Raw genomic sequence first — 27,138 nt, 5'->3', positions numbered from 1 at the left:
TATATACAATAATTAAAATAGTTTTGAATTTACATTAGTGCACAATGAATGAAGGTACAAATTATCATTTGACCCCTTAACTTTCTCCATGTGCTTGCTTCATTGCCTCATTTGTAGAGTTACTTGGTAGTTTAAAAATGAAGCTGTGTGTGTGTGTGTATGTGTGTGTGTGTGTGTTATGTGATAGTTTGTAGGTGTGAAACTAATTTCATTTGGTATCACAGGAGCCTCTGTTTTCATTAACTTTCAGTTCACTTCAGATCCATATCATTGTGCATATTGTTCTGTAATCTGTATATCTGTATGGGTTCTGTTATCCAATTTTTATTTTTTCTATGACATCACAATGTGTTTTCCTCAAATGTGTGGCTCAACTTTAGAAGAATAGTTGACCAAACACTTGTAGACAGTTTATGATGTGAGGGGCCCTCAGTGGTACACAGCCTCTGGAAGGAAATTTCAAAAGGAACAACTGCAAATAGGTGCAAAACAAAATAAACAGCTGTAGATACAGAGATACTGACTGATAATCACTTGTTCGTTAAAAGGGGAATATGCGCAGCGTTCAGTGACTGCTACAGCAGAATCTTATTGAAAGATTTCTCATAACAACCTAAGATATTCTGCTCATATGTAAAGCTGTCAATGGCACTAAGGTTAATGCACTGACACTCTGGGATTACGTAGGGATCAAAATTGAGGGTAGAAAAGTGAAAACAGAGGCTGAACTCTGTTTTCAAATGGAGTACTGCACCAGATTAATTCTCGCACCACTACAAAGGTTGGTGATATAGATACTAGTTTCTGATAACGTTCAATGACCTCCCCTCATTTATTAGATCCACCACTGTATTGTATGCAGATGATACAACTTTTCTACTTAGCAGTGACAATCTTAAAGATCTTAAAACCTGAGCTGAAAATACACTCATTCATGCAGCATATTGATTCAGAGCAAATGGTTTTTTGCTAAATGAAAATGAAACTCAGCAGATAATCTTCACTCTAAGAGACAAGCCACTATCTGATGACCCTAGTTCTGTTAAATTCCTGGGAGTTTATTTAGACGAAAAGTTGTCCTGGGGCCAGCATGTAAACTATATTAGTAGTAAGCTATCTAGAGTAATTTATTTATTAAGACAACTCAGAAATTGTGTACCTGAAACATGCCAGATCATCTTATTTTGCATTTTTCCAAAGTATATTGTCCTATGGCATTATCTTGTAGGGTAATTATAATCATATACATGACATCCTATTATTGCAGAAGAAAGCCATTGGGATAATTACAAATTCTTCACATAAGGCTCACTACAAACCCTTATTTACTGAACAAAAAAGTATGACAGTAATAAACCTCTACATATACAATGTCTTAATCTATACAAAGAACAACCTACAAGATGTGAAACTTACAAGGGAACCTCCCCATCGCACCCCCCTCAGATTTAGTTATAACTTGGCACAGTGGATAGGCCTTGATAAACCGAACACAGATCAATTGAGAAAACAGGAAGAACTGTGAAAAAATAAGCAAAATATACAAACTGAGTAGTCCATGGGTCACATACGCAACATTACAGAGTTCGTGGGTTCAGGAGCGCCGTGGTCCCGTGGTAGCGTGAGCAGCTGCAGATGAAGAGGTCAGAGGTCCTTGGTTCAAGTCTTCCCACAAGTGAAAATTTTACTTTCTTTATTTTTGCATAGTTATTATCTGTCCGTTCGTTCATTGACGTCTCTGTTCACTGTAATAAGTTTAGTGTCTGTGTTTTGCGACCGCATCGCAAAACCGTGCGATTAGTAGACGAAAGGACGTGCCTGTCCAATGGGAACGGAAAACATTTGATCGCAAGGTCATAGGTCAACCGATTCCTCCACAGGAAAACACATCTGATATATTCTATACGACACTGGTGACGGCATGTGCGTCACATGACAGGAATATGTTGTCGACCGACCTAACTTGTACACTTTGCGAATGGGTAAAAAGACTCTTCTACCTTGCCCGATTTAGGTTTTCTTGTGGATGTGATAATTACTCCAAAAAAAGTGATGAAAACATAAGAGTTTGTCACATAAACTGGAAATAAAAAATTAAAATTTTCACTCGATTGAAGATTTGAACCAAGGACCTTTCGTTCCGCAGCTGCTCACGTTACCACGAGACCACGGAGCTCATGCTGTCCCAGCGTCCTTGATGTTACCTATCTTCCCATGAACTACTCAGTTTGTATATTTTGCTTATTTTTTCTCAGTTCCACACAACTTCTTCCTGTTTTCTCAATTGACCTGTGTTCAGTTTTTCAAGGCCTATCCACTGTGCCAACTTATAACTAAATCTGAGGGGGGTGCAATGGGGAGGTTCCCTTGTTAGAGAAAATGTACATTGTTACAATACAAGAAGCATCAAACACAAATACACGCATTACCACAGATTATTAAAATCAATAAATAGCCATGAAGTCACAGGGCACAAACTATTTAATAAGCTGCCACAGGCTATACAGGATCTTCCTGAACACACATTCAAAGAAAGACTGCATGAATGGTTAATTGCCCACTCGTTCTATGACATCAATGAATTCTTCAACTGTAAAATACAGTAAACCAACAGATGACCCACTGTACATTTATTGTAATATAAGTTTAAATATTTCAGTAGTCAATACTTTATCACACTGAATCGTAAATTGTATCTTCATTTGATGTTGTCAGTTGCTGTAATAGTCCAAAGACAATAAACTCTATATTATTATTTCTTTTCTTTCTCAGACATTATGTCTGGTTAAAAATGGAAAGTGACGCGGATCTTGATCAAGCGTGACTTCCTTTTAACTGTACGGTATATGTTACGTTGCATTTAGGAACTTTCGGGTAATTGAACAAGTATCAATAATTACAGATTTCTATAGTTGTATATATAAGTTTGGATGTAGCTGTATTGCGTTGATGTACTGGTGGATATTGTGTGGTGTAGTTGATAGTATAATCGGTATAATGTCAACTTTATCCTGATGCCACATGTCCTTGACTTCCTCAGCCAGTTGGACGTATTTTTCAATTTTTTCTCCTGTTTTCTTCTGTATATTTGTTGTATTGGGTATTGATATTTCGATTAGTTGTGCTAATTTCTTCTTTTTATTGGTGAGTATGATGTCAGGTTTGTCATGTGGTGTTGTTTTATCTGTTATAATGGTTCTGTTCCAGTATAATTTGTATTCATCATTCTTCAGTACATTTTGTGGTGCATACTTGTATGTGGGAACGTGTTGTTTTATTAGTTTATGTTGTATGGCAAGTCGTTGATGTATTATTTTTGCTACATTGTCATGTCTTCTGGGGTATTCTGTATTTGCTAGTATTGTACATCTGCTTGTGATGTGATCTACTGTTTCTATTTGTTGTTTGCAAAGTCTACATTTATCTATTGTGGTATTGGGATCTTTAATAATATGCTTGCTGTAATATCTGGTGTTTATTGTTTGATCCTGTATTGCAATCATGAATCCTTCCATCTCACTGTATATATTGCCTTTTCTTAGCAGTGTGTTGGATGCGTCTTGATTGATGTGTGACTGTGTTAGATGATACGGGTGCTTGCCATGTAGTGTTTTCTTTTCCCAATTTACTTTCTTCATATCTGTTGATGTTATGTGATCTAAAGGGTTGTAGAGGTGGTTATGAAATTGTAGTGGTGTAGCCGATGTATTTATATGAGTGATTGCTTTGTGTATTTTGCTAGTTTCTGCTCGTTCTATAAAGAATTTTCTTAAATTGTCTACCTGTCCATAATGTAGGTTTTTTATGTCGATAAATTCCCTTCGTCCTTCCTTTCTGCTTAATGTGAATCTTTCTGTTGCTGAATGTATGTGATGTATTCTATATTTGTGGCATTGTGATCGTGTAAGTGTATTGAGTGCTTCTAGGTCTGTGTTACTCCATTTCACTACTCCAAATGAGTAGGTCAATATTGGTATAGCATAAGTATTTATAGCTTTTGTCTTGTTTCTTGCTGTCAGTTCTGTTTTCAGTATTTTTGTTAGTCTTTGTCTATATTTTTCTTTTAGTTCTTCTTTAATATTTGTATTATCTATTCCTATTTTTTGTCTGTATCCTAGCTGTTTATAAGCATCTGTTTTTTTTCCATCGCTTCTATGCAGTCGCTGTGGTTATCCAATATGTAATCTTCTTGTTTAGTGTGTTTTCCCTTGACTATGCTGTTTTTCTTACATTTGTCTGTTCCAAAAGCCATATTTATATCATTGCTGAATACTTCTGTTATCTTTAGTAATTGGTTTGGTTGTTGATTTGTTGTTGCCAGTAGTTTTAGATCATCCATGTATAGCAAACGTGTTATTTTGTGTGGGTATGTTCCAGTAATATTATATCCATAATTTGTATTATTTAGCATGTTGGATAGTGGGTTCAGAGCAAGGCAGAACCAGAAAGGACTTAATGAGCCTCCTTGGTATATTCCATGCTTAATCTGTATTGGCTGTGATGTGATAGTATTTGAATTTGTTTGGATATTAAGTGTGGTTTTCCAATTTTTCATTACTATGTTTAGGAACTGTATCAATTTAGAATCTACTTTGCATATTTCCAATATTTGTAGTAACCATGAGTGGGGTACACTATCAAAAGCTTTTCGGTAATCAATGTATGCGTAGTGTAGCGACCTTTGTTTAGTTTTAGCTTGGTATGTCACCTCTGCATCTATTATCAGTTGCTCTTTACATTCTCGTGCTCCTTTGCAACAGCCTTTTTGTTCTTTTTTTATAATTTTGTTTTGTGTTGCATGTATCATTAATTTCTGTGTAATGACCGAAGTCAATATTTTGTATATTGTTGGTAGGCATGTTCTGGGGCGATATTTAGCTGGGTTTGCTGTGTCTGCTTGATCTTTAGGTTTCAGATAAGTTATTCCATGTGTAAGTGTATCAGGGAATGTGTATGGGTCTGCAACATAACTGTTAAATAATTTAGTTAGATGTGAATGTGTTGAGGTGAACTTCTTTAGCCAGAAATTTGCTATTTTGTCTTTCCCAGGGGCTTTCCAATTGTGAGTAGAATTAATTGCTTGGGTGAGTTCATGTTGCAAAATTATCACTTCAGGCATTTGTGGTATCATCTTGTATGTGTCTGTTTCTGCTTGTATCCACCGTGCATGCCTGTTATGTTGTACCGGGTGTGACCATATGTTGCTCCAGAAGTGTTCCATGTCTGTTATGTTTGGTGGATTGTCTATTTTAATGTGTGTGTTATCTATTGTCTGGTAAAATTTCTTTTGGTTTGTGTTGAATGTTTGGTTTTGTTTCCTTCTATTTTCACTTTTTTTGTATCTTCTAAGTCGTTTGGCCAGTGCTTGTAATTTCTGCTTCTCTTCATCTAATTGCTCTATCGCTTCTTGTTGTGATATTTTACCTAACCTTTTTCGTTTTTTGTCTGATATTTCATTTCTTATAAATTGTGTTAGCTGTCCGATGTCTTTTCTCAGTTTTTCTATTCTGATCTGTAGACTGTGTTGCCATGCTGGTTTTGTGGGTTTCTTCTGTGTGTTGGTTGGTTCTGATCTCTGCCTAGTGTGTATATTTAGTGTAGTGAGTGCTTCAATATAAATCAGTAGTTGTAACTCTTCCATAGTTGTATTTTCATTTATTTTGTTGTGTATGATTGTGTTGATAGTTGTTATTGTTGTTTCGACTTGTGGGTTATTTGGTGGTCTATGCAAGAATGGTCTAATGTCTGTATTTGTGTCTTTGTATTCTGTATATGTCAGCTGAAATTTTTCTTCTATATCTAACATGTGTGTCACTTCGTGTTCTATTTGTGCTTGTTCTGGTGGCGTGTTGTTCTTTGTTTGTTTGTTCTGGGATGTTTGAGTCCATTACTGTATTTTCTTCTTCTTCTAGTGATTGCACATTATTTTGTTCTAGTATTTGTTGTACTTGTTGTTTGATGTTTTCTAATTCTGACTGGGGTATCCTGTTATTTTTGATTATTACACGGATCTGATCAGCTAGTCGTTGTTCTGTTAAAAATTTTAATTCTGGGTATCTGGTAATAAATGTTGTGTATACTTGTGATCTGTATCCAGTTGTGTTTGTTCCTAAGTTTGTTGCTTGGTAACAACAGAACATGAGGTGTCGGTTAACTTCATCTGACCATCTCATCCTCTGTCTTTGTTTTCCTTCTAGAGTGGTTGCAGGAAGCATATCCTGCAAAACGCCTCTATTTGTCTTTAAATCATTTTCCGTTTCGCTAGCAGTGTCGTTACCATTGTGGACGGGCATAGGGTTCAAGCGTCGTCCCCGACCATGACAGCGCTTGTCCGAGGCTTCATTAGTTCTGTCCTGAACCAACAATCACACTAAAAATATATATATATATATATATATTGTCAATGGCATTAAGAAACAGCTAATATTGCTATAATGGAACTAGGCTCCAGTGCTGGATGGAATCTCTGTCTGATTCCATAGAGAATTTGCAGCTAACCTCCCTTTAAAACCATAAACCACTTCAGCGACACTTTTAACCATAGATCACTTCAGCAAAAATCTGTACCTAGTGGTTGGAAGGAAGCACAGGTCATACCCATTTACAGCCAGGATAGTGATCCATGAAACTAAGAGGCATCCCCAGAAAGCAAATACCATTTTGGGGAAAAAACACATGAAACACTTTTTTCAAACTAAAATTTGTCTTTTACAAGATAGAGCATTTCTTAAATTATTTTTCTACATAGTTGCCACCATTGTTCAGACATTTGTCGTAATGGGAAACCAACTTTTCTTTGCCCTCTTCATAAAAAGATGTTACCAGGGAAGACAACCACTGCAGATCACTGTTTTTTGCATTGTCATTGCCGTCAAAATGCCTTCCTCCAAAATCACACTTCACAAGCGGTAGTAAGAAGGTGCAAGATCGGTACTGTTCAATTGGTGATCGAACTGCTCCCAAACAAACTGTTCAGTAAGGTTTTGATTAACAACAGCAGAATGGGGATGTCATTGAAGTAACACAATCCCTTGATTGAGCATTGCATGCCTTTTGTTTTGAATTGCACATAAAAGTTTTCTCAGTATGGTACCGTATTGACGGTTTCACCTCCAGGAAGGAACTCAACAAGCAAAATGCCTTGTCTGTCACAGAACACAGTGCACATGATTTTTTGTGCTGACAATGTTGTTTTGAATTTTTGTTTTTGGGGGGGTTGTAAGTACCTCCACCCCTCAAATTGTTCTTTTGATTCTGGAATGACATGACAGACCCAAGTTTCATCACCAGTCACAATTCTGTTTAAGAATTCATCTCCATCATCACTGTATTGGATAAGAAAAGTCAAAGTACTGTGCCAAGTTTCTTCATTTTGTGGTCGTTCGTAACTATTTTCAGAAACCAACAGGAATGCAATTTGTAAAAATTTATGCAGTTTGTGACAATCTCATGCAAAACAGTTTTTGAAGTGTCTAGGAACTTGTCACAAAACATTGTTATTATGAACCATCTCTTTTCACATACTTTCTCATTCACTTTCTTAACCAAACCATCATTGATAACAAAAGGCCATCCACTCTGTGCTTCATCATGAACATTGGTTAGTCTATCATTGATTTGTCTCACTCACTTTCTCATCATTGCATCAATCACCACATTGTCACCATAAATCTCTACAAGTTGATAATGAATTTCAGCTGGCTTAACATTCTTTGCATTAAAAAAAAATGTATTACAGACACATTTCACAGTCTTCAGGCTCAAAGATTGTCTTAAACACTTAGAATGATCACTAACAGATTTAAACACAACACATTCTGGCTAAAGTATTGTCCATGGAAAGACAATGAACCAATGAGATGAGTATGAATATGTGGAACTGGGACACTAGTGCTATGGTTTGCGCTGAACAAAACGATACCTACTTTCCAGACAGTCACACTGACATCCATACCTTGTAGACTCTTAGAACATACTCAAGTATAATGATGTATCTTGAACACAGTGAGATCCTCTTTGCCAATCAGCACAGATGCTGAAACATTGGTCATGTAAAATCTGACACAAACTTTTCTCACATGACGTCTCGAAAGCCGTGGTTCAAAGAAAGCAGTTGGATGCAGTATTTCTTGGTTTTTGAAAAGCATTTGATTCAGCACCCTGTCAGCAATTATTAACAAAAGTATAATCATATGGATTATCAAATGAAATTTGTGACTGAATTGAACACTTCTTGGTAGGCAGGACACAGCATGTTATCTTACATGGAGAATCATCAACAAATGTGGAAGTAACTTCATTGTTCTTCAAGAAAGTGTATTATGACCCTTCTGATCTGTATGCTAATGACTGGTCAAACAATGTTAAAAGTAATTACAGACATTTTGCAGATGTTGCTGTTGTAGGTACTGTCTGGTAAAAGCTACAGATAATAACAGTAATAATAATTATCTTTATTTGTCTATATTAATTTTACAGTCTTAGACATTGTCATTTTTTGTGCATTTATAACAATAATATCATCTTATACATGTAATTAATATATACATCAAGTAGCACATCATATCCCCTTATATAAACATTTACTACCACTAATACACTGCAGTATATAAAAGTAGAACTGTCTGTATTGCAGGCCAGAATTCTTTAGATGAGTATAAACATCTTTCAATTAACAGCTGTTTCAACTTCCCCTTAAAATGATTGCCTTGGAGTTGATTTATATTATTTGGCAACTTATTATAGAACTGCCTCCCAGTTTCGAAGAGACTGTGATCTATAGTTTGTTTATTAGTCAGTATCCTACGATAGTCACATCTGGTTTGTGTATTGTACGAGGGTGGTTTGAAAAGTTCTCGGAAGCACCATGAGAGGTCAGCACTAGTGCAATGAGTTGTTCACATGATATTCATTGGTCTGTTGCTTGTAAACAAGTGCCACATCAGTGCTCTTGGAAGAGAGCTGCGGCAGTGATGTGGCTCTGTTGTTGTTCCTGCGTAGTGATTTGCAAAGATGGAAAAAATTGAGATTTGAGCACTGATTAAGTATTTGAGAATACACTTGGGGCTCTGCTCTTTCATATTCAACTGTTGCCAAGTGGACAAATGAATTTAAATGTGGTCGGGAAAGCTTAGATGATGATCCATGCAGTGGTCAGCCAAGATGTGTCAGTACTCCAGAAATCATTGCAAAAGTGCACAAAATGCTCATGGAGGATTGCTGATTGAAAGTGTGTGAAATTGGTCACGCTTGCCAGATGTCATCTGAAAGGGTATATCACAGTTTAACTGAAGAATTAGAAATCAAAAAATTATCTGCGATACAGGTGCCGCGACTCTTGACGCTGGATCAAAAACGCATGAGATTGGACATATCGGAACAATGTTTGGTCCGTTTTAGGAGAAACGAACAAGATTTTTTGTGCTGGTTTGTGACCACAGATGGGACTTGGGTTGCACTACTATACCCCAGAGACAAAACAACAGTCAAAGCAGTGGAAACATGCTGATTCTTTGCCACCAAAGAAAGCAAAGTCAATTTCTTTGGCGGTAAAGGTCATGGCATCAGTGTTCTGGGATGCGAAGGGGATTCTCTTTGTAGATTATCTCCCACTGGGCAAACAATTACTGGAGAATACAATGCTAACCTCCTGGACAAATTGCAACAAAAGATTCACGAAAAAAGGCCAGGTTTAGCAAGGAAGAAAGTCGTCTTCCATCAAGACAATGCGCGCCCACACAAGTGCCATCGCCATGGCAAAATTACATGAACTAAGGTATGAATTGTTGCCACACCTGCCTTTTTCACTTGATATGGTTCCATCAGACTTCCATCTGTTCCCAAAACTGAAAATTTTCCTTGTTGGACGAAGATTCACTTCAAACGAAGAATTGATAGCTGGAGTTGACAACTGTTTTGCAGCCCTGGAGGAAACTCATTTTCGAGATGGGATCAAGACACTGGAATGTCATTGGACCAAGTGCACTAGTCTACAAGACTACATAAAAAAAAAAAAAAAAAAACAGGTTTCAGTGATGTATGTGCTTTTTTCCTATTCTGTTCTGAGAACTTTTCAAACCCCCTCGTAATAATGGATGTCTTTGGTCATTACACTTATTCATCATTCTCTTTAACAAACATTATAGTCTTTAGGACACTAATACACAGTCAGTAAATTATAATTTTTGAAGTAGTCACTACATGACTGGTGTTTGTTTGTATTAGCAGTTATCCTAACTGCTCTCTTTTGAAGCCTGAAAATACTCTCCATCTAGACTGTGTTGCCACACCCAAAACCTCAGTCTCACATTGCAAATGTGAGTGGATTAAACTGTAGCACACTTGTTTCAGGACAGGAGGGCATATTTTATTTGCAATATGTTTTAATAAGTAAATATTACTGGTAACCTTTTTACAGATATAGCTGATATGCTTTTTCCAAGTGAGATGTTCATCACTCAAAACACCTAAAAACTTATGTTTATCAGATGTTTCAACTATAGAAAGTGATTCAGTATGGGTATTATTATTATTTAACAAGAACTTTATTACTACAGTCTTGTCCTTATTCAGTGTATGTTTATTCATTGTTAGATGCTGTGTGATCATTCAAAGTTATCTTTATTGCTTTGAAATGTTAGCTGCTCAGTATAGCCCCAGCTAATAAATGTTGTATCATTAGCATTAGTTTTGAGTTGGTTCTGTATGCTGATTTTGCTGTTTGGACGTTAACTTGCATTGTCTTCTGTCTCGGAGATAAGAACTTTAGTGCTGCTCCTCTTATACCATAAGTTTCTAAATTGGATAACAGTACTGCATGTTTCACAGACTCAAATGCTTTAGACAAATTTGGGAAGTCCCAATAACTTTGTTTCCTTTATCCAGTCTGTTCAACAGTTCATGGAAAAAAGTTGCTGCTGGTGTTATTGTGGATCATCCTTTTCAGATCCCATGCTGTGAGTTGTTCAGTATATTGTGTTTACAGAAGAAGGATTCCATCTAGTGTAGAATTGCTGTTTCAAGCAGCTTGCCAACTGTTGAAGTCAATGAGATTGGCCTATAATTATTTATGTCAGTGGTTGTACTCTTTTTATACATTGGTCAATTTTTAAAAGTTCAGGGTAGGTCCCTTGGCTAATTGAACTGTTCATTATGTATGTTACTGGTTGTATTAATTAATTTTTGCATTCTGTAAGTAATGTAGACAATACGTCATCCCAGCCGTTAGTTGTTTTTATTTTCAATTTTGAGATTATTTTCATGCCCTCTTATTGTGTTACACTCATTAGAAAAAAATGAATTACTCATTTTAGCTGAGTATATTTGTAGTGTTGATTCATCAAATTCTTCTCCACATGCCTTAGTAAAATGTTTTATGAAGGCCTCAGATACTGTCTTTGGCTCATTCAACAATATTCCATTTTCTTCTAGTGATATACTGCTGCAACCTGGATTCTCTCTGTTATCAAATTCTTTATTTACAGTATCGGGCTGTTTTGCTAATATTACTGGATTTATATATCTGTCCAGCATAATGTTGTGCTTTTAGTCTCTTCAAGGACTCCCTGTATGTTTTTTTGCTGCATTTGTTCTTTGTTAGGAAGTACTGCAATTTTGTATCTTAGAACAGCACTTGTAGGTTTTTCACATTTTTTAAAAGTTTTTGTATTTCTAGGGGAACCTTAAGATTCTTTGTGTGATCTGATTTCCTTACTTCTTTTCTTACTGTTGGACATGCCTGATTGAAATTATTTAAAATAATTCATAGAGAAGGTCCCACTTTTCATTAATATTGAACGATCTGTATACCTTTTGCCACTCTCTATGTGCGGGTTCCTTCTTAAGATTGCTGTAGTTAATTTTCTTTTATAAGTGAATAGGTCACTGTGTAGAAGTATTTTGTGATCTGTTTAACCTCTATAGATAGTGCTCTTATGGTCCAAGAGATATGTTTCAATGGTTCTTCCCACTGTATCTTTCCAAGCTAGATACACAACATTAGGTGTTATTCTGATTGGCTCCTCATTTGTATTGTATTGTATGGAAGTGGGAACCTAGGAACGATGGAGAAGCTTTGTCCCGCCATAGCCCTCAGTGGTTCACAACCCCACAACAGGCTACAACAGTCCACTGACCACACAGACACCCCACCCCGAACCCAGGGTTATTGTGTGGTTCAGCTCCCAGTGGACCCCCGCCCCATCCCCCCACTCCCCGGGAACATCTCACACAAGAAGAGTGTAACCCCAATTATTGCGTGGTAGAGTAATTATGGTGTATGCATACGTGGAGAAAGCGTTTGCGCAGCAATTGCCGACATAGTGTAACTGAGGCAGAATAAAGGGAACCGGCCCACATTCACCGAGGCAGATGGAAAACTGCCTTAAAAACCATCCACAGACTGGCTGGCACACCGTACCTTGACACTAGTCTGCCGGGCTGATTTGTGCTGGGGACCGGCACACCTTCCTGCCTGGCAAGCAGTGCATTAGATCGCACGGCTAACCAGGGGGAAGGTTCCTCATTTACTTTGATATGGTTATAGCAGTGCAACATGTCAGAATATTTAAGATAATTTACATTATAGCTTAAAGAGTCTGTTTATTATAACCTGTTTTTTGTTTCTTGATAGTTTTTCCAGAAGTTCTAATTGGCAAAAGAATTCTTCTACATCACTATTTTGTGATCTGTACTGGCCAATAATTATTAAGCTGTTTTTGCCTACCTTCATTTTAACTGCCACTACTTCAAAGGCCATCTCTATCGCAAGATTATCAACCCGCTCAGTGTTTTCATAATGAATGTTATTCCTAACATACATACCTACCCCATCACCCTTGTGTATCTTTCTGTAATATGCACTTACAGTTTTGTATTTGTTTAACATAAAACTATGAGCATCTTCATTCTTGCATCCAAGTTCATTCACAGTATATGTATGTGGTTTACTTTCTGCTAGAATTTCAACAACTTGTTCTGTTAGTTTACTCATACTGAGTATGAAGGGATGATCTGTATTTACTTTCTTAAGAGAAGGAAAAACTTCTTAGCCAAGATTGCAATAAAACAGTTTTATGGATAACCAGTTTCGGTAAACTATGTTACCATCATCACATCTTCACACAGGTTATTATAAACATCTTGTGCTAGATGCACACACAATCTTTCCTTTAAATCTCCAGATGTGCAGCATAGGATATGGATGACATGAATTGTGTGTTGGCATGTCAAAAGTAAAAGTTAAAATTACTATGTACACAAATTACCACAACATTGCATCCATATAATCACACGTTATGCCTATTAGGGCACCACAAGATGGATTGTCAATAGCCATTGCATAAGATAAACTGATAAGTGTTCATCTTATGCATTGGCTGTTGACAGTCCGCCTTGTGGTGCCCTAGTAGGCATGGCATGTTATTATATGGATGCAATGTTATGGCGATTTGTGTACATAGTAATTTTAACTTTTACTTTTGATAGACCAACACATCATTCATGTCATATGTTGCCGCTTCTGGAGATTTAAAGGAAAGATATTGTGTGCATCTGGCACAAGATGTTTATAATAACCTGTACAAATATCTGATGATGGTAACATAGTTTACTGAAACCGGTTATCCACAATACAGTGTTTTATTGTGATCTTGGCTAAGAAGTTTTTCTTCTCCTAAGAAACTTGTTCTGTTTTGTTAGTAATGTATTGGACATTCTGGAACATTATTTTAGTTTTTCATCTTTCTTGATGCTGTCAGTAAGTCTTTTAACTTCATGTGTGCACACTATAGGCATAATTACACAGAAGAGGGAAGTCAGTTTCACTCAAAAACTATCTGTTTTCATATATTAGGCTACTGAGTTCAATCTTTTCTGTAATCAATTTGCTTAAATCTTCACACAGAAAGTGCTTACTCTCATAGTTCAGATGTAGACCATGTGTAGTGTGCATGCTCTTTTAATATGCCTATATCTAAAATTAAATTTTTTTCACATTCTTTCATATGTTTTCTTATTTCTTTGTTAACAAAAGGGGTTTTACATTAAAACATGCCGATGGCAGCAACACTAGTGTTTTTTAATGTGTTTCTTTCTAGAAACTTACACGCACCTCCAATACACATATCCGCTTCATTACAAGCGACATCATTTGTACCTGTTATGCAGACAGTAAAGTAATTGTCACGCAAAATTTTGCCAGTTATAGCTGAGTCTACTATGATGTTTTTCATTCTTGCTCATGGCTTCACCATGCTGCTTTCTTGGATTTCATGATTTACACTTTATAGCATATCAGCTAACTGTCTTCCATGGGTATTAGCCAGCAAAAGTACGCTGTACTTCGTGGCAGATTTCGGAGTGGAGTTGATGTTAGCTTCATGTTGTTTTTGAAGTTTGTTAATAGTCTTTCTACCACCTGATGCCATTGCTTCACTGCTTTTAGTCACTGGTGGTCAGTTCCTGTCGCATAGTTTACTACTCTTAGTCATTGGTTGTCAATTTCTGTTGCATTCTTCTTTTGTGGATTGGTTTGTTTTTCTGTTCACAGCTGTTTACGAAGTTTGTCATACTTGTTGCACTGAAATTGTTTTTATCTGCAAATATAATTTCATTTGCTATGTTTGATACCTATTTGACACTTCCTTTCCGCTTATCTTAACACTATATGTTCCCATTTTGTGGCTGACTTGTTTTATCATTTGGAGTATGGCGCAACTTCTTCAGCTCAGAATTTTCATTTGTTAGATGTGAAATATCACATCTTAGAATGCTGTAAATTTTTTGTAAACCTGAAATGTATTCATTTAGTTTTGTGATTTCACTTATACAGTTTTCACAAGTTCCTCTTTTCACAACAGAAACACATTGCTATACGTCATTACACTGGACGCCATCTTGTTAAATACATCCTGTCAGACCTTGATAAAATTTGAATTTCAAAGTGGTGTAAAGATTGACAACTTGCTTTAAATGTACATAAATGTAAGATTATGCACTTCACAAAGCACAGAAAAGCAGTGTTCATGAGTACAGTATCAGTGAGTAACAGAATTACCTAAGTGGCAAATTCCTGGGTGTAAAAAATTGTTGGAATGTGAAATGGAATGATGAAATAGTCTCAGTTACAGATAAAGCATGTGGCAGACTTTAGCTCATTGGTAGGATGCTGGGAAAATGCAGTCATTTTACAAATGCGATTGCTTGCAAAACTCTCATGTGACCTATTCTAGAATATTGCTCAAGTGTTGGGGGCCATACCTAACAGTTACGTACAGGAAAAGATTGTTTTGTTTTATGCCCAATTTTGACAAGCTTCGGTGTTATTTTTTTGCCAAATTTGGTGTTTTTTGTCAAATTTGTTGTTTTTTGCCAATTTTGCTGTTTTTCTCTAGCATCAGTGTTGTTTCCTCTTTCAGTATTATTTTCTTCCAATTCTGTGTTTTTTTTGACATCGCATCATAGTTATGTGGGAAATGATCATTCATGTTAAGACTGTACATAAACCTCAGGCTTGAGAAAATAAGGTGTCAGAATGCAATTTCAACATTCAGTAACCAGCAGTTACGAAAATGAGCATACTGCTGTTTTCAGATTTAGAACATTTTTTTTATATCCAAAAATGACAAATTTTGTCAATATTTTGTAAACATAATTGATTTTATGGTATTTCATAAAAAACACTGATTTAGTTACAGTTTGTTAAAAATTGCCAATTTCCCAAGTTATGGTTTTTGTAAAATTTTCCTGTCCTTACTGATAATACTAATGGAAGATATTGAACGCACACAAATAAGGGCTCCTCAAGTGGTCAAAAGTCTGTTTGACCCTTGGCAGTGCCTCAGAGAAATGCTGAAAAACCAGGATTGAAAGTAAAGTTAATAAATTTTATGACGGAGTTGCTGGCCAATACTGATCTTTAGCAAGCAAAATATCACTTGTCCTCACTACATGTGGGTCCCCCTCATATGAGGGTCTGAACGACCTTCCCTTCCTTTTTAATGCTCTCCAACCTGTCCCTCTCTCTTTACAAGGAAAGAACTATTAGTTCTGAAATCAAGGAAACACATCAGTATTACCTTTACATGTGTTTGTCCACAGTACTTCATGTTTCACCACCTCAAGTCATGTAATGGTTGGTTGTTTTGTGGGATTAAAGGGACCAGACAGCTACGGTCATCGCTCCCCAAGTCAAATAATGGTCAGCAGTACTGTCTTATGATTTGTAAGAAAAACCTGAACTGGCGACACACTATCCTTGAAAAGCCTACTTAAAAAGTTTCAAGAATGTCGTAATTTGGTTTTGTTACCTTTCACACCCTTTTTTTGACGATATGTCAACTGTGTGCTCTCAATTTTTGTGCGGTCCTTTTTCCATGTTTTATCTCTTTGTGTTTTTAGTCCAGGTCCATAGCGTAACAGAAATTTCACACTGATAGCTAGAATTTACCAATTTATAAACAAAATGAAACGTTGCAGATACTGTGATGAAAAAAAGATCACAGTTCATGATGTAGCAGCTGTGTTTCATTTGTTACGATCTTCTCTTAATGGTTTTTCATTTTATTTTGGACTTTGCAACATGTCTCCCATGCACTTCAAATATTTGGTTCTTGGATCACTCTTAAGGTTAACGAGTTCCCCATTATTCATAACTTCCACAATTGGCTGCTACTTGTATCCCATATTAAAAAGTTCAGAAGTCACTGCTTTAAAACCATATGAAATGGGATACCCGTATATACTCATCTCACTATTGCACTGCCACACACAGAACATGCAATGTTTCTTCTCAGAATCTTTTCATGTGCTGCAACTGTCACAAAGAGTAGGGTACTTTAGTTGGCTATAGTCCAAGTTTCAGTAGTGTCTGGAAGAGCAGGTAGATAAATATATATTACTTTCTCTTTTAAAAATTGTTGATATGAATGAAAATATTTTGCTGGTCCTTGAGTCAAGTATGGAAGTCTCTTGTGTGTCCAATTTTTCTTGTTGTCTCTGGAAGTAAAGTATCTGCTCTGATTAAATATTCTCCTATTTCTCCAGGTTGCACATCATACTAATAATCCTTACTTTTACAAGGAATCTTTCTCAGAATGTGTGCTGTAATTGAAATTCTCCATACACTAAAACTGTATTAGACAAACAATTCTTTCTGGAAAATTGCTAGGTGCAAGAAACACCATTATGTAACATACCTAACCTCTCCAGGTTAACAGTGTAGCAAAATTTGTAGGTAATGGAATATGACAAATTAAGAGAGTAGTACATGGAGATAGAAGGTTGGTTTGGTTGAGAGGTTCCCTTGGATGGTTTGGTTGATACTGTGTCACCTGCGAAATGTACAAATTCTGGTTAAGGCCTACCACAACAATTTTAATCTGCTGAGGAGGTTCATTAAATACTGTTAAAAACTGAAAGTGTCATCCATTTTCATATACAGGGTGATTCAAAAAGAATACCACAACTTTAAAAATGTGTATTTAATGAAAGAAACATAATATAACCTTCTGTTATACGTCATTACAAAGAGTATTTAAAAAGGTTTTTTTTCGCTCAAAAACAAGTTCAGAGATGTTCAATATGGCCCCCTCCAGACACTCGAGCAATATCAACCCGATACTCCAACTCGTTCCACACTCTCTGTAGCATATCAGGCGTAACAGTTTGGATAGCTGCTGTTATTTCTCGTTTCAAATCATCAATGGTGGCTGGGAGAGGTGGCCGAAACACCATATCCTTAACATACCCCCATAAGAAAAAATCGCAGGGGGTAAGATCAGGGCTTCTTGGAGGCCAGTGATGAAGTGCTCTGTCACGGGCTGCCTGCCTTGAACCAATTTCAGACAATAAGGTTTCATAACTAACCTTTTTCGTAGGACTCTCCATACAGTTGATTGTGGAATTTGCAGCTCTCTGCTAACTCTGCGAGTCGATTTTCCTGGGCTGCGAACAAATGCTTGCTGGATGCGTGCTACATTTTCATCGCTCGTTCTCGGCCGTCCAGAACTTTTCCCTTTGCACGAACACCCATTCTCTGTAAACTGTTTATACCAACGTTTAATACACCACCTATCAGGAGGTTTAACACCATACTTCGTTCGAAATGCACGCTGAACAACTGTCGTCGATTCACGTCTGCCGTACTCAATAACACAAAAAGCTTTCTGTTGAGCGGTCGCCATCTTAGCATCAACTGACGCTGACGCCTAGTCAACAGCGCCTCAAGCGAACAAATGTACAACTAAATGAAACTTTATAGCTCCCTTACTTCGCCGACAGATAGTGCTTAGCCCTGCCTTTTGTCGTTGCAGAGTTTTAAATTCCTAAAGTTGTGGTATTCTTTTTGAATCACCCTGTATACTGGGGTAGTAAGAGAATTGAGACACTGTTAGGTTAAGGACAATATTGCATCACATGCATAGAAAGTATATTATTTTCAGTTTAATTTAGTTATATATGAGTGTGATCAAAAAGTAACAGGATTTTTTTTAAGAATCTGTATTTATTCATCAACATCGTATTTGTCCTCTTCAAAGTAATTCCTCTCAGATACAATACACTTGTGCCAGCTCTTTTTCCAATCTTGCAAGCACTTCTGGAACTCACTTTTCATTATGGTGTTCATCTCCTTCAGCGTCTTCAGCCTCAGGAACAGGAAGAAGCTGTAGGTGGCCACATATGGTGAATATGGTGGCCGAGGCAACATAACTGTTTTGTTTTTCACCAAAAAATCATGAACAAGCATTGAGGTGTGAGTGGGGAGCATTATTATGATGCAATTTCCAAGAGTTGTTTTGCCACAGTTCTGGTTGTTATCTTCGGACTGCTTCAAGCAAAAGGGTCATAACTTCCAGGTAGTATTCCCTATTGACCATATGACCATAAGGCAGGAACTCATGGTGCACTATCCTATAGTAATCTAAGAACACTGTTGGAACCACCTTCACATGTGATCAAACTTGTCAAATATGTTTGGTCTTAGCTCTTCAGGCTGTTTCCCTTGGTTACAGTGCCGTTACTGCATATCCACATTTTGTCACGTATTGTAACCTTCCGTAGAAGTTCTGGATAGTTGCCGACTTATTTAGCAATTCCTGAGCGACGTCTATGTGGCGATGTTCTTGGTCAAAATTCAGTAATTTCAGAACAAACTATGCTGCTGCACATTTCATGCCCAAAACAACCCCCCCCCCCCCCCCCCCCCCCCAAATAAAAGGCTTAGTATGAGTCAAAGGATATGCTGACATCATCAGCAATCTCTCTGGTGGTGATTCAGTGATTTTCCAGAACCATTTTTGTTACTTCTTCCACATTGCTGTCAGTAATTGATATGCTAGGGTGTCCAGGGCGGTCGTCATCTTCACTTTCTCAGCCCTCTTTGAAGCATTTGTATCACTCATAAACTCTTTTCTTAATCATAGTAGATTTGTCTAAAGCCACAGTCAACATTTTGAATGCAGTGCTGCACTTTATTCCTTTTTTCAAGCAAAATTTAATGCAAATTCTTTGATCCATCGTTTTTGAAAGTAAAAATTTTCCAAGCACTCGAAAACATGTATAACCTTTTTGATTGTCAACAATAAATTAAATATTCAAAACAGCTGAAAATGCAAACATACTTCAAAACAGCTGAAAATGGAAACATACATCAGGAACATGTGTACCAAGAAGAAATTAAAAACATTTCTGTTACTTTTTTATCACAACCCATATTTTCTATTACAATTCTACTCCTTTAACCTTGCAGCAGTAGCACCACACTTCATACTGTTAGTAGTCCACATGGAGATAAACTTAGATTTATAAGTAAAAGTCAACGAAACAATTGGGAACATATAATTATTATGTCTATATTTTAAATTCTCTCCAATTCCACAGAAATTGTAAGTTTCTTTTTCACATCCACAAACAAATATTTTATCATAAACAAGATGACATGCGCACATTGGTTACTACAGTACTTCAGTTTATACAGTTCAGTCACAGTCTTCCATTTCTAAGCATTCTGTACACATTACACTTGCAAGCTTTGGAGATAACTACTGCATTGGCAGCAGCTGTACCTGGCAGGTCTGTTCTTTCTCTTGTCTCAGTATGCACAGTGCCCTCTGTATTTGTTAGGATGTTCATTGGGTCTTGCTTTCACTTCAATTTGGAAAATTTCACAAATCCTTGAAGGAATATTGGACATTATGTTACTCGTGGTAGCTGATAAGACAACAGATGCAGAAAATCTCTTCATTGAATGCACCTTTCAGGATTATTAGCAGCATGAATCATACCTCTAGTATTCAATAAGGAATAAAATATGACTATAGGCCATTGACGAGCAAATCTTGTGCAGTCATAGATAGCACACAACCTGTCACACATGTCTACACCTCATTTCATCGTGTACACAATTATCACTTCTGCTTTGCCTGTCTCTTCATCAACACTGTCATCATGGTAAAGACTGGATGTAAGTACGACATATTTGCCTTCCTTAGAAATATATGCTATAAGAGAGCAAGCTTTTCTGAAGGCAAACATATTTGAACCCACTGGACATTTACTTGGCTTTATGAAGTCAAGTGGCAATTCCTTTTTGTTTTGTTCTTAATAAAGTTAGCCAAAAATAATATTTCAGTGTTTCAACCAACTGAAAACTGTGATATTCCTGCCACTTCCTCTGATGAAGGTACACAGTCTTTGAACTATCGCAGCTGGAATATTACATAATAAGGGCCCTCTGGTTGTGTTCCAACATACACATCCATATCCATAGTATAATACATCCTGGCATTACATAGGGCAAATATTTTTATTCCACATTTGTTTGGCTTGCTGGGTGTATACTGTCTAAACCGACATGCCTCGAAATGCCCATAACTTCTCATTGATTATGAAGTATACTGTTTTGTAATTTTGGATAAACGTGTCAAAAATGTTTCACATTGGAGCTAATTGTCGTATTTCCATCTTTTGTCTCTCGATAACTTGTCATCAAATCACAGGCAACTGAGAAGGAAGCGAAATCTAGATAGTGACATCATGAGCCTGAATATTTCTACCCCAATGCCATCAGTCTTGCATAGATTGTCTGCATTTATATGGTTAATCTCCATCATTCCGGCCAAATACAGAAAACCTATTAGAGCCTGAATTTCAGGTGCAGTCAGTGGATTGCAGTCCCTGTCCCTAGAAACTTTCCGGGGGGCACGAGAAACAGGTTCATGTTTTCTGCTGTTGTGCTGGTAATGTCATAATTAATGCTTCCATATTTCAGCTGGAGTTTTCATTTGTTTTAAAATAGGTTTTACACCAGGGTGGGTTACTATGTTTTGGGATGTGGTTCTAACATTTTTTGGAGGTAAATGTTTATTCCATATTGTAACCTGATCTTTTCTGCCATACACGGGTAACTAAAAAGCACTGGTACCAGCTTGTCAATAGCATCTTCACCATCAGACACCCCTTTTTCTGTATCAGACTTTTCAGATTGCTCTCCTACCTCATCTACACTTTCTTCAAATTCATCATCATAGTCACATTCGTGATCACTCTCTGCCAAAACCTCACAAGTAACTTTCAAATTCTTTCACTTCCTCTTTCATATGGATTTATTCGACAAAAAATATATAAATAAGATAATTAACTAACCTGAATCTGACAAAAACAGTGTTACTAACAGAAGATAACACTGTAATAGTAAGAAACGACTTGAGAATTAACTATAATGTGGCTACAATGGCTTATATTTTACTACTTCTCCTAAAGGCAGCAATGGAAATTATATTGAACACCGTTGCTCATGTGGGACTGTGAGTCCACAATTGTTGTCCACTCCACCACCACTGCTCCAGTCAAAATGAAACCAAGTAGTAATGTAGTATTTTTGATTGTAGGAAGTTACTTGGGTCGTGCAGTCTTTAGGTCCAAATATATTTTTAAAAAAGAAAAAAATACATTCATGTGGACTGTCAGTTCATGTGCAGCTACTACAGGGTTAAGCCAGCTTCTAGACTGCAGCTTAGTGTCAAGGAAATATAGGTTCTCATCTTTAAACTTTGCTCCTGTTTTACTGAGCAAGGTGACACAGTGGACAAGGTACTGCACACACACACACACACACACACACACATTTGAGGTATCCTGGATTTGAAGCTGCAGCCAGCCAACAACATTTTTCTGTTGTTTCCATAAATCACCTCTGGTGAATGCTAGGATGGTTCTTTTGAATAGATCGTGCTAAATTCCCTTCTTGTTCACATCCAACTGAGTTACTGCTACATATTCAATGCCACAAATGTGGACAGGGGTTAAAATTTGAATTTTTGCTATTTGACAATATTATGAAAAAGGATAGCTGCTACTCACCATATAGCGAAGATGCTGAGCACAGATAGGCACAAAAAAATTACTGTCAAACAAAGCTTTTGTCCAAACAGTCCTTCATCAGAATTAGACAACACACACACACACACACACACACACACACACACACACACACACACATACGTAACTTGTACACACAACGTTATAGTAGGAACAAACACGATTTATGGAACATAATGCTTTATAGAGCAACAAGTAAGATACGAGTTGTGCATAGCACTGAACACATTGGCTGGACAACAATAATACTGCATAAAGAATAAGCTGAGCACTCATTTGCGATCATTTAAATAATGCTGCTTCTTTGGCACTCACCAGAGCACGCCTGGGGTTGACCCAGGTGGCCTCAATAAGCGGGCACGTGAAGTGTATGGACACGCGCTCTCTGAAATAATGCACATCATAAGTGAAGGTACATCACTTCTCCCTTCTAGATGATGAAAAACACTAAGCACAGAAAAATGCACGATACAGGGAAAAAGCACTGGTAACTTAAAAGCACTGGTACCAAAAAAGTACTGGTACCAAAAAAGCACTGGTACTGTAAAGAAACAGAAAAAAAGAAAATACTGATTTCACAAGGCACTGAGATTATGAGTTACAGAAAATACCAGTGATGGCACTGATGTCCATTCCATTGCCTGATGTGGCAGATACTGTCGCACGTGGCAGGCGGGCACTGGTGGGTAGAGGCGGAAGTGATGAGGGGGTGGCTTGGTGCGCCATCCTCTCAGTTGTGAGATGCTGTAGGGCAGGACAGGAGATGGCGTCCCCGTAGTGACATTCTCATCAAGGTCAGCAGTTGGCACCAGAGGCGTCTGTGAGGGTGTCGGAGACGATGGCTGTAGAGGACCCAGCAATGACGGTGGCTGCTGCAGCATCAGATGCAGTCGGGGCTGCACTGGTGATGGCATTTGAGGAGTGGGGTCAGAGGCAGGAACCCCAGTCAGTTATGTTCCATGCAGTGACCCCCTCTGCGACACGAATCGGACCATCTGCAACACAGAAACAGGCATCAGCAGTGGGGGTGGGGGGAGGCAGTGGGCTCTCCGGAACATATCCTGCTGTGCGTGGCTGCAGCTGGTGGAAGTGATGGGACATCTGTCCGTCAGGAGTGTGAATGATGCACAGATGCTGGCCTCAGCAGCACTCAGTGAAGCAGGAATGCAGCTCAGCCAGTGGCCGAAACCACGAACCCAAACAGGCGGACCAGTGCTAGAACGGTTGCAAAGCTTGTGACACTAGTGGATGCAACGTCAGATACAGCAGGTGAAGGAGTGTCCTCGGTTGGCATCCATGTAGCAGCTGTCAGGCTCTTGTCCCACACCAGAGTGAAACGGTATGAACTCAAAATACATTCTAAAGGAGCTTCAGAGGATCTGTCAGATATTTAAATGTCCGAACCATGGGTTCAGCGTTACCATTAGATTGAGGATGAAATGGGGGAGCTGTGAGATGGTGAACACCACCAGCCTGACAAAAAGGTGGAAATTGTCGAGAAACAAACTGGGGGCCATTATCGGTAACCATTGTATACAGAAGTCCCTCAATTGCAAAAATCTGAGATAGGGCCGAAATTGTGGACACTATTGGTAACCACAGTATGCGGAAATCCCTCAATTGCAAAAATCTTAGATAAGGTTGAAATTTTGGTCACTGTGGATGTGGACTTACAGTGCACCACATAGGGAAGCTTGGAATATATGTCCACAACAATGAGCCAGTATTGATTTAGGAAGGGCCCAGCAAAATCGATATGTAGATGTTCCCACGGGCGCTGCAGCATCGACTTGGGGGAAAAAGACACCTGCAGGGCCAGCAGGGCCATCTGTTGCTGAGTACAGTGAGTGCAAGTGGCAATAAGAGCATAATGTCCCCATCTATGCTTAGCCAATACATGTGCTGGTGGGCCAAAGCTTTCGTGCGAGAGATCCCCCAATGACTGAGATGCAGAAGACACATTACATTACAGTCTAGCGAAGTGGGAATCACAACCATGGGAGCAGCATCCTATATAGCTAACAAAAGAACCCCATCAAACACACAAAAGCGGTGCTGGAGGAAGAAGTAATTACTCAAAGGATCTGAGACATGGCCCCAGGGGTTTCTCCGGCCAATTGTGCTGCACAGAAGAGAGGACCTGACTAAGTACAGGATCTGTGGCGATGGCTGATGCTATAGTGGCACTAGTAATGGCAAACCCTTTGACTGCATGCTGGTCCTCAGTATCTAAATACAAGAAAAGCAACTTGTCCTCATCGAACACTGGATCTGGCCAGATCGGAAGGTGAGATAAGGCATCAGTGTTGACATGTTGTACCGTCGGCCAGTAAGGGATCTGATAAAGACATTGGGAGAGGAAGAGAGTCCATCACTGCAAATGATGCACTGCCTTATCTGGCACAGAAGCCAAAGGGTTAAAAACAGCAACCAGTGGCTTGTGATCCGTTATTAAATGGTACGTAGAACATACAAGAAGATGTGAAATTTCTTGAGGGCGAACACACTCGCTAAAGCCTTTTTTTCAATCTGAGAATACCACTGCTTAGCAGAAGTTAAAATTGTAGAAGTGTAAGCAGTGGGCCGTTCAGACCTGTCCCCACATTTGTGCGCCAACAACACACCAAGACCGTGTGCTGAGAGGCATCTGTAGTCAGCATGAGCAGCTGACCTGGCTGAAAAGTGGCCAGATGTGGGGGCAGATTGAAGCTTACATTTAAGCAAAGCAGATGCTGTCACAAGCAGGGTTCCAGAAGAAAAGCACATTTTTATGCAAAAGCACATGCAGTGGCTGTACAACAGTGGATGTGTCCAGTAAAAACTTATGGTAATACGCAACTTACCTAGAAACTCGTGCAGTTCCTTAATGGAGGTTAGCCCTGACAAAGCAGCAATTGCGTCAGTAAGGTGATGCAATGGCTTAACCCCTGTTAGAGACACCTCAAAACCTAGGAACTCTGTTGTCGGCTGAAAAAATTGAGATTCGGCAAGATTCCAATTGAGACCCAGAGACTGAAAACCAGAAAACAACGATTGGAGATTGCTAAGGTGTTCTTCAATGGAAGAACCTAAAACAACGATATCGTTGAGGTAATTGATGCATCAGAGTACAGAGGCTGTCAGCTGTTCTAAAAAATGGTGAAAAATTGTGAGCACACTAGCAATGCCAAAAGGCAAGTGTTGATGTTGGTGCAGGCTGAAAGGTGTACTGACAAAGAGAAGGTGCCTAATGACCTTGTCCAAGGGGAGCTGCAAATACACTTATGAGAAATCAATCTGGAGAAAGTAGTGGTCGCCTGACAGTTTTGAGCGACTCATCAGGGTGGGGCAAAGGGTATGTATCTATCATAGACTGTGCATTAATCGTGACACTGAGGTCGCCACAGAGGCGAAAGAGGTGAAACTTACCCATTGACTTCTTAACAGTAACCAGTGGTGTAGCTCATTCACTGGAATGGAACAAATAGGCCAAATGACATTGAGTAATGTCAAATGGTCTAAATTTGGCCTTCACAGAGTCGTGCAATGTAATGGGCACATGTTGTGCGTGGAAAAAAAAAAAAGAGGGTGAGCGGACTCTTTCATGGTAATGTGGGCCTGAAAACTGGTAGCGCAGCCGAGCCCAGGGGCGTCTAACCCGAACAGGTCTGCCATACAGGAACAGGTTTGCCATGTAGGAATGATTAACAACAAGGAAGGTGAGAGGGAGAACAACAGATTTGTAAGAGACAGGAGCTGAGTGGTGACCTAAGATCGGAATCTGCTGTTTATTACACCTAACCAACTTCTGTGAAACCTGTGAGGGGAGGGGAGCCCAGCCGAAGCCCATGTGCATTTGTGCGTTTACTAAAATCATTGCAGCTCCTGTGGCCACTTGCATTTTTAGTGGTTTTTTTAAACACACACAAGTCAATAACAATTTGTTCAGGGAAACAGTCACTGTAGAAATACAGTTTATGTCTGTTGGTACTGCTGTGTCCACTTTGTTTGAAGAGGAGCTACGTAGTGATGCAATGTGGCATGTGGTATATTGTGCACGTCAGTAAGTCCTCGGCGAAAGACAATCCCCTTGGTGATCACCAGAAGTCGCTGAGGCAATTAAAGAGCATGGGTGAGCTCTACAGCGACATAAGTGGCACCCTTCCCTAGAGCACCTAATAGTCTTTAAGCGGCTCTGTGCCCGCGTTTGCCATCTTATAAAATGATGAAAACAGGGGTGTTGGGGGAGGTAAGTGTCGACCATTGGGTGCCGTATGTTACCTTCCCAAGTCTGGATGAAGGTGAGACGTCTTTTTGGGTACCAGACCCCAACAGGTGACCCTGGCGTTAGTATCAGTGGCGTGCTCTCTACCGATGCAAACACGTTTGCCGAGCACTTTGCTGAGCACTATGCTCGAGCATCTGCATTGGAGAACTACCCCCCGGCCTTTTGCACCCTCAAACAATGGATGGAAAGGGGAAGTCCTCTCGTTCACTACACGCCACAGTGAACCCTATAACACCCCATTTACTGAGTGGGAGCTTCTCAGTGCCCTTTCACATTGTCCCAACACAGCTCCTGGGCCGGATCACATTCACAGTCAGACGTGATTAAACATCTCTCATCTGACTACAAGCGACATCTCATCATCTTGAACCGGATCTGGTGTGATGGCATCTTTTCATCACATTGGCAGGAGAGCACTATCATTCTGGTGCTAAAACCAGGTAAAAATCTGCTTGCTGTGGATAGCTATCAGCCCATCAGCCTTACCAACGTTC

The 27,138-nt window shown here is 38.7% G+C and overlaps 1 protein-coding gene across 4 annotated transcripts in view; it reads left to right on the top strand.

The window, feature by feature from the left end:
- Nucleotides 1-27,138, top strand: part of LOC124619453 (serine/threonine-protein phosphatase PP2A 65 kDa regulatory subunit-like) — a 282,427-nt gene that overhangs the window by 73,716 nt on the left and 181,573 nt on the right. The gene's annotated exons all lie outside the window — the stretch shown is intronic.

Source organism: Schistocerca americana, chromosome 6 (assembly GCF_021461395.2).
Source record: "Schistocerca americana isolate TAMUIC-IGC-003095 chromosome 6, iqSchAmer2.1, whole genome shotgun sequence".
Classification (NCBI taxonomy): Eukaryota; Metazoa; Arthropoda; class Insecta; order Orthoptera; family Acrididae; genus Schistocerca; species Schistocerca americana.
This window is presented reverse-complemented; position numbering and strand designations above follow the sequence as displayed.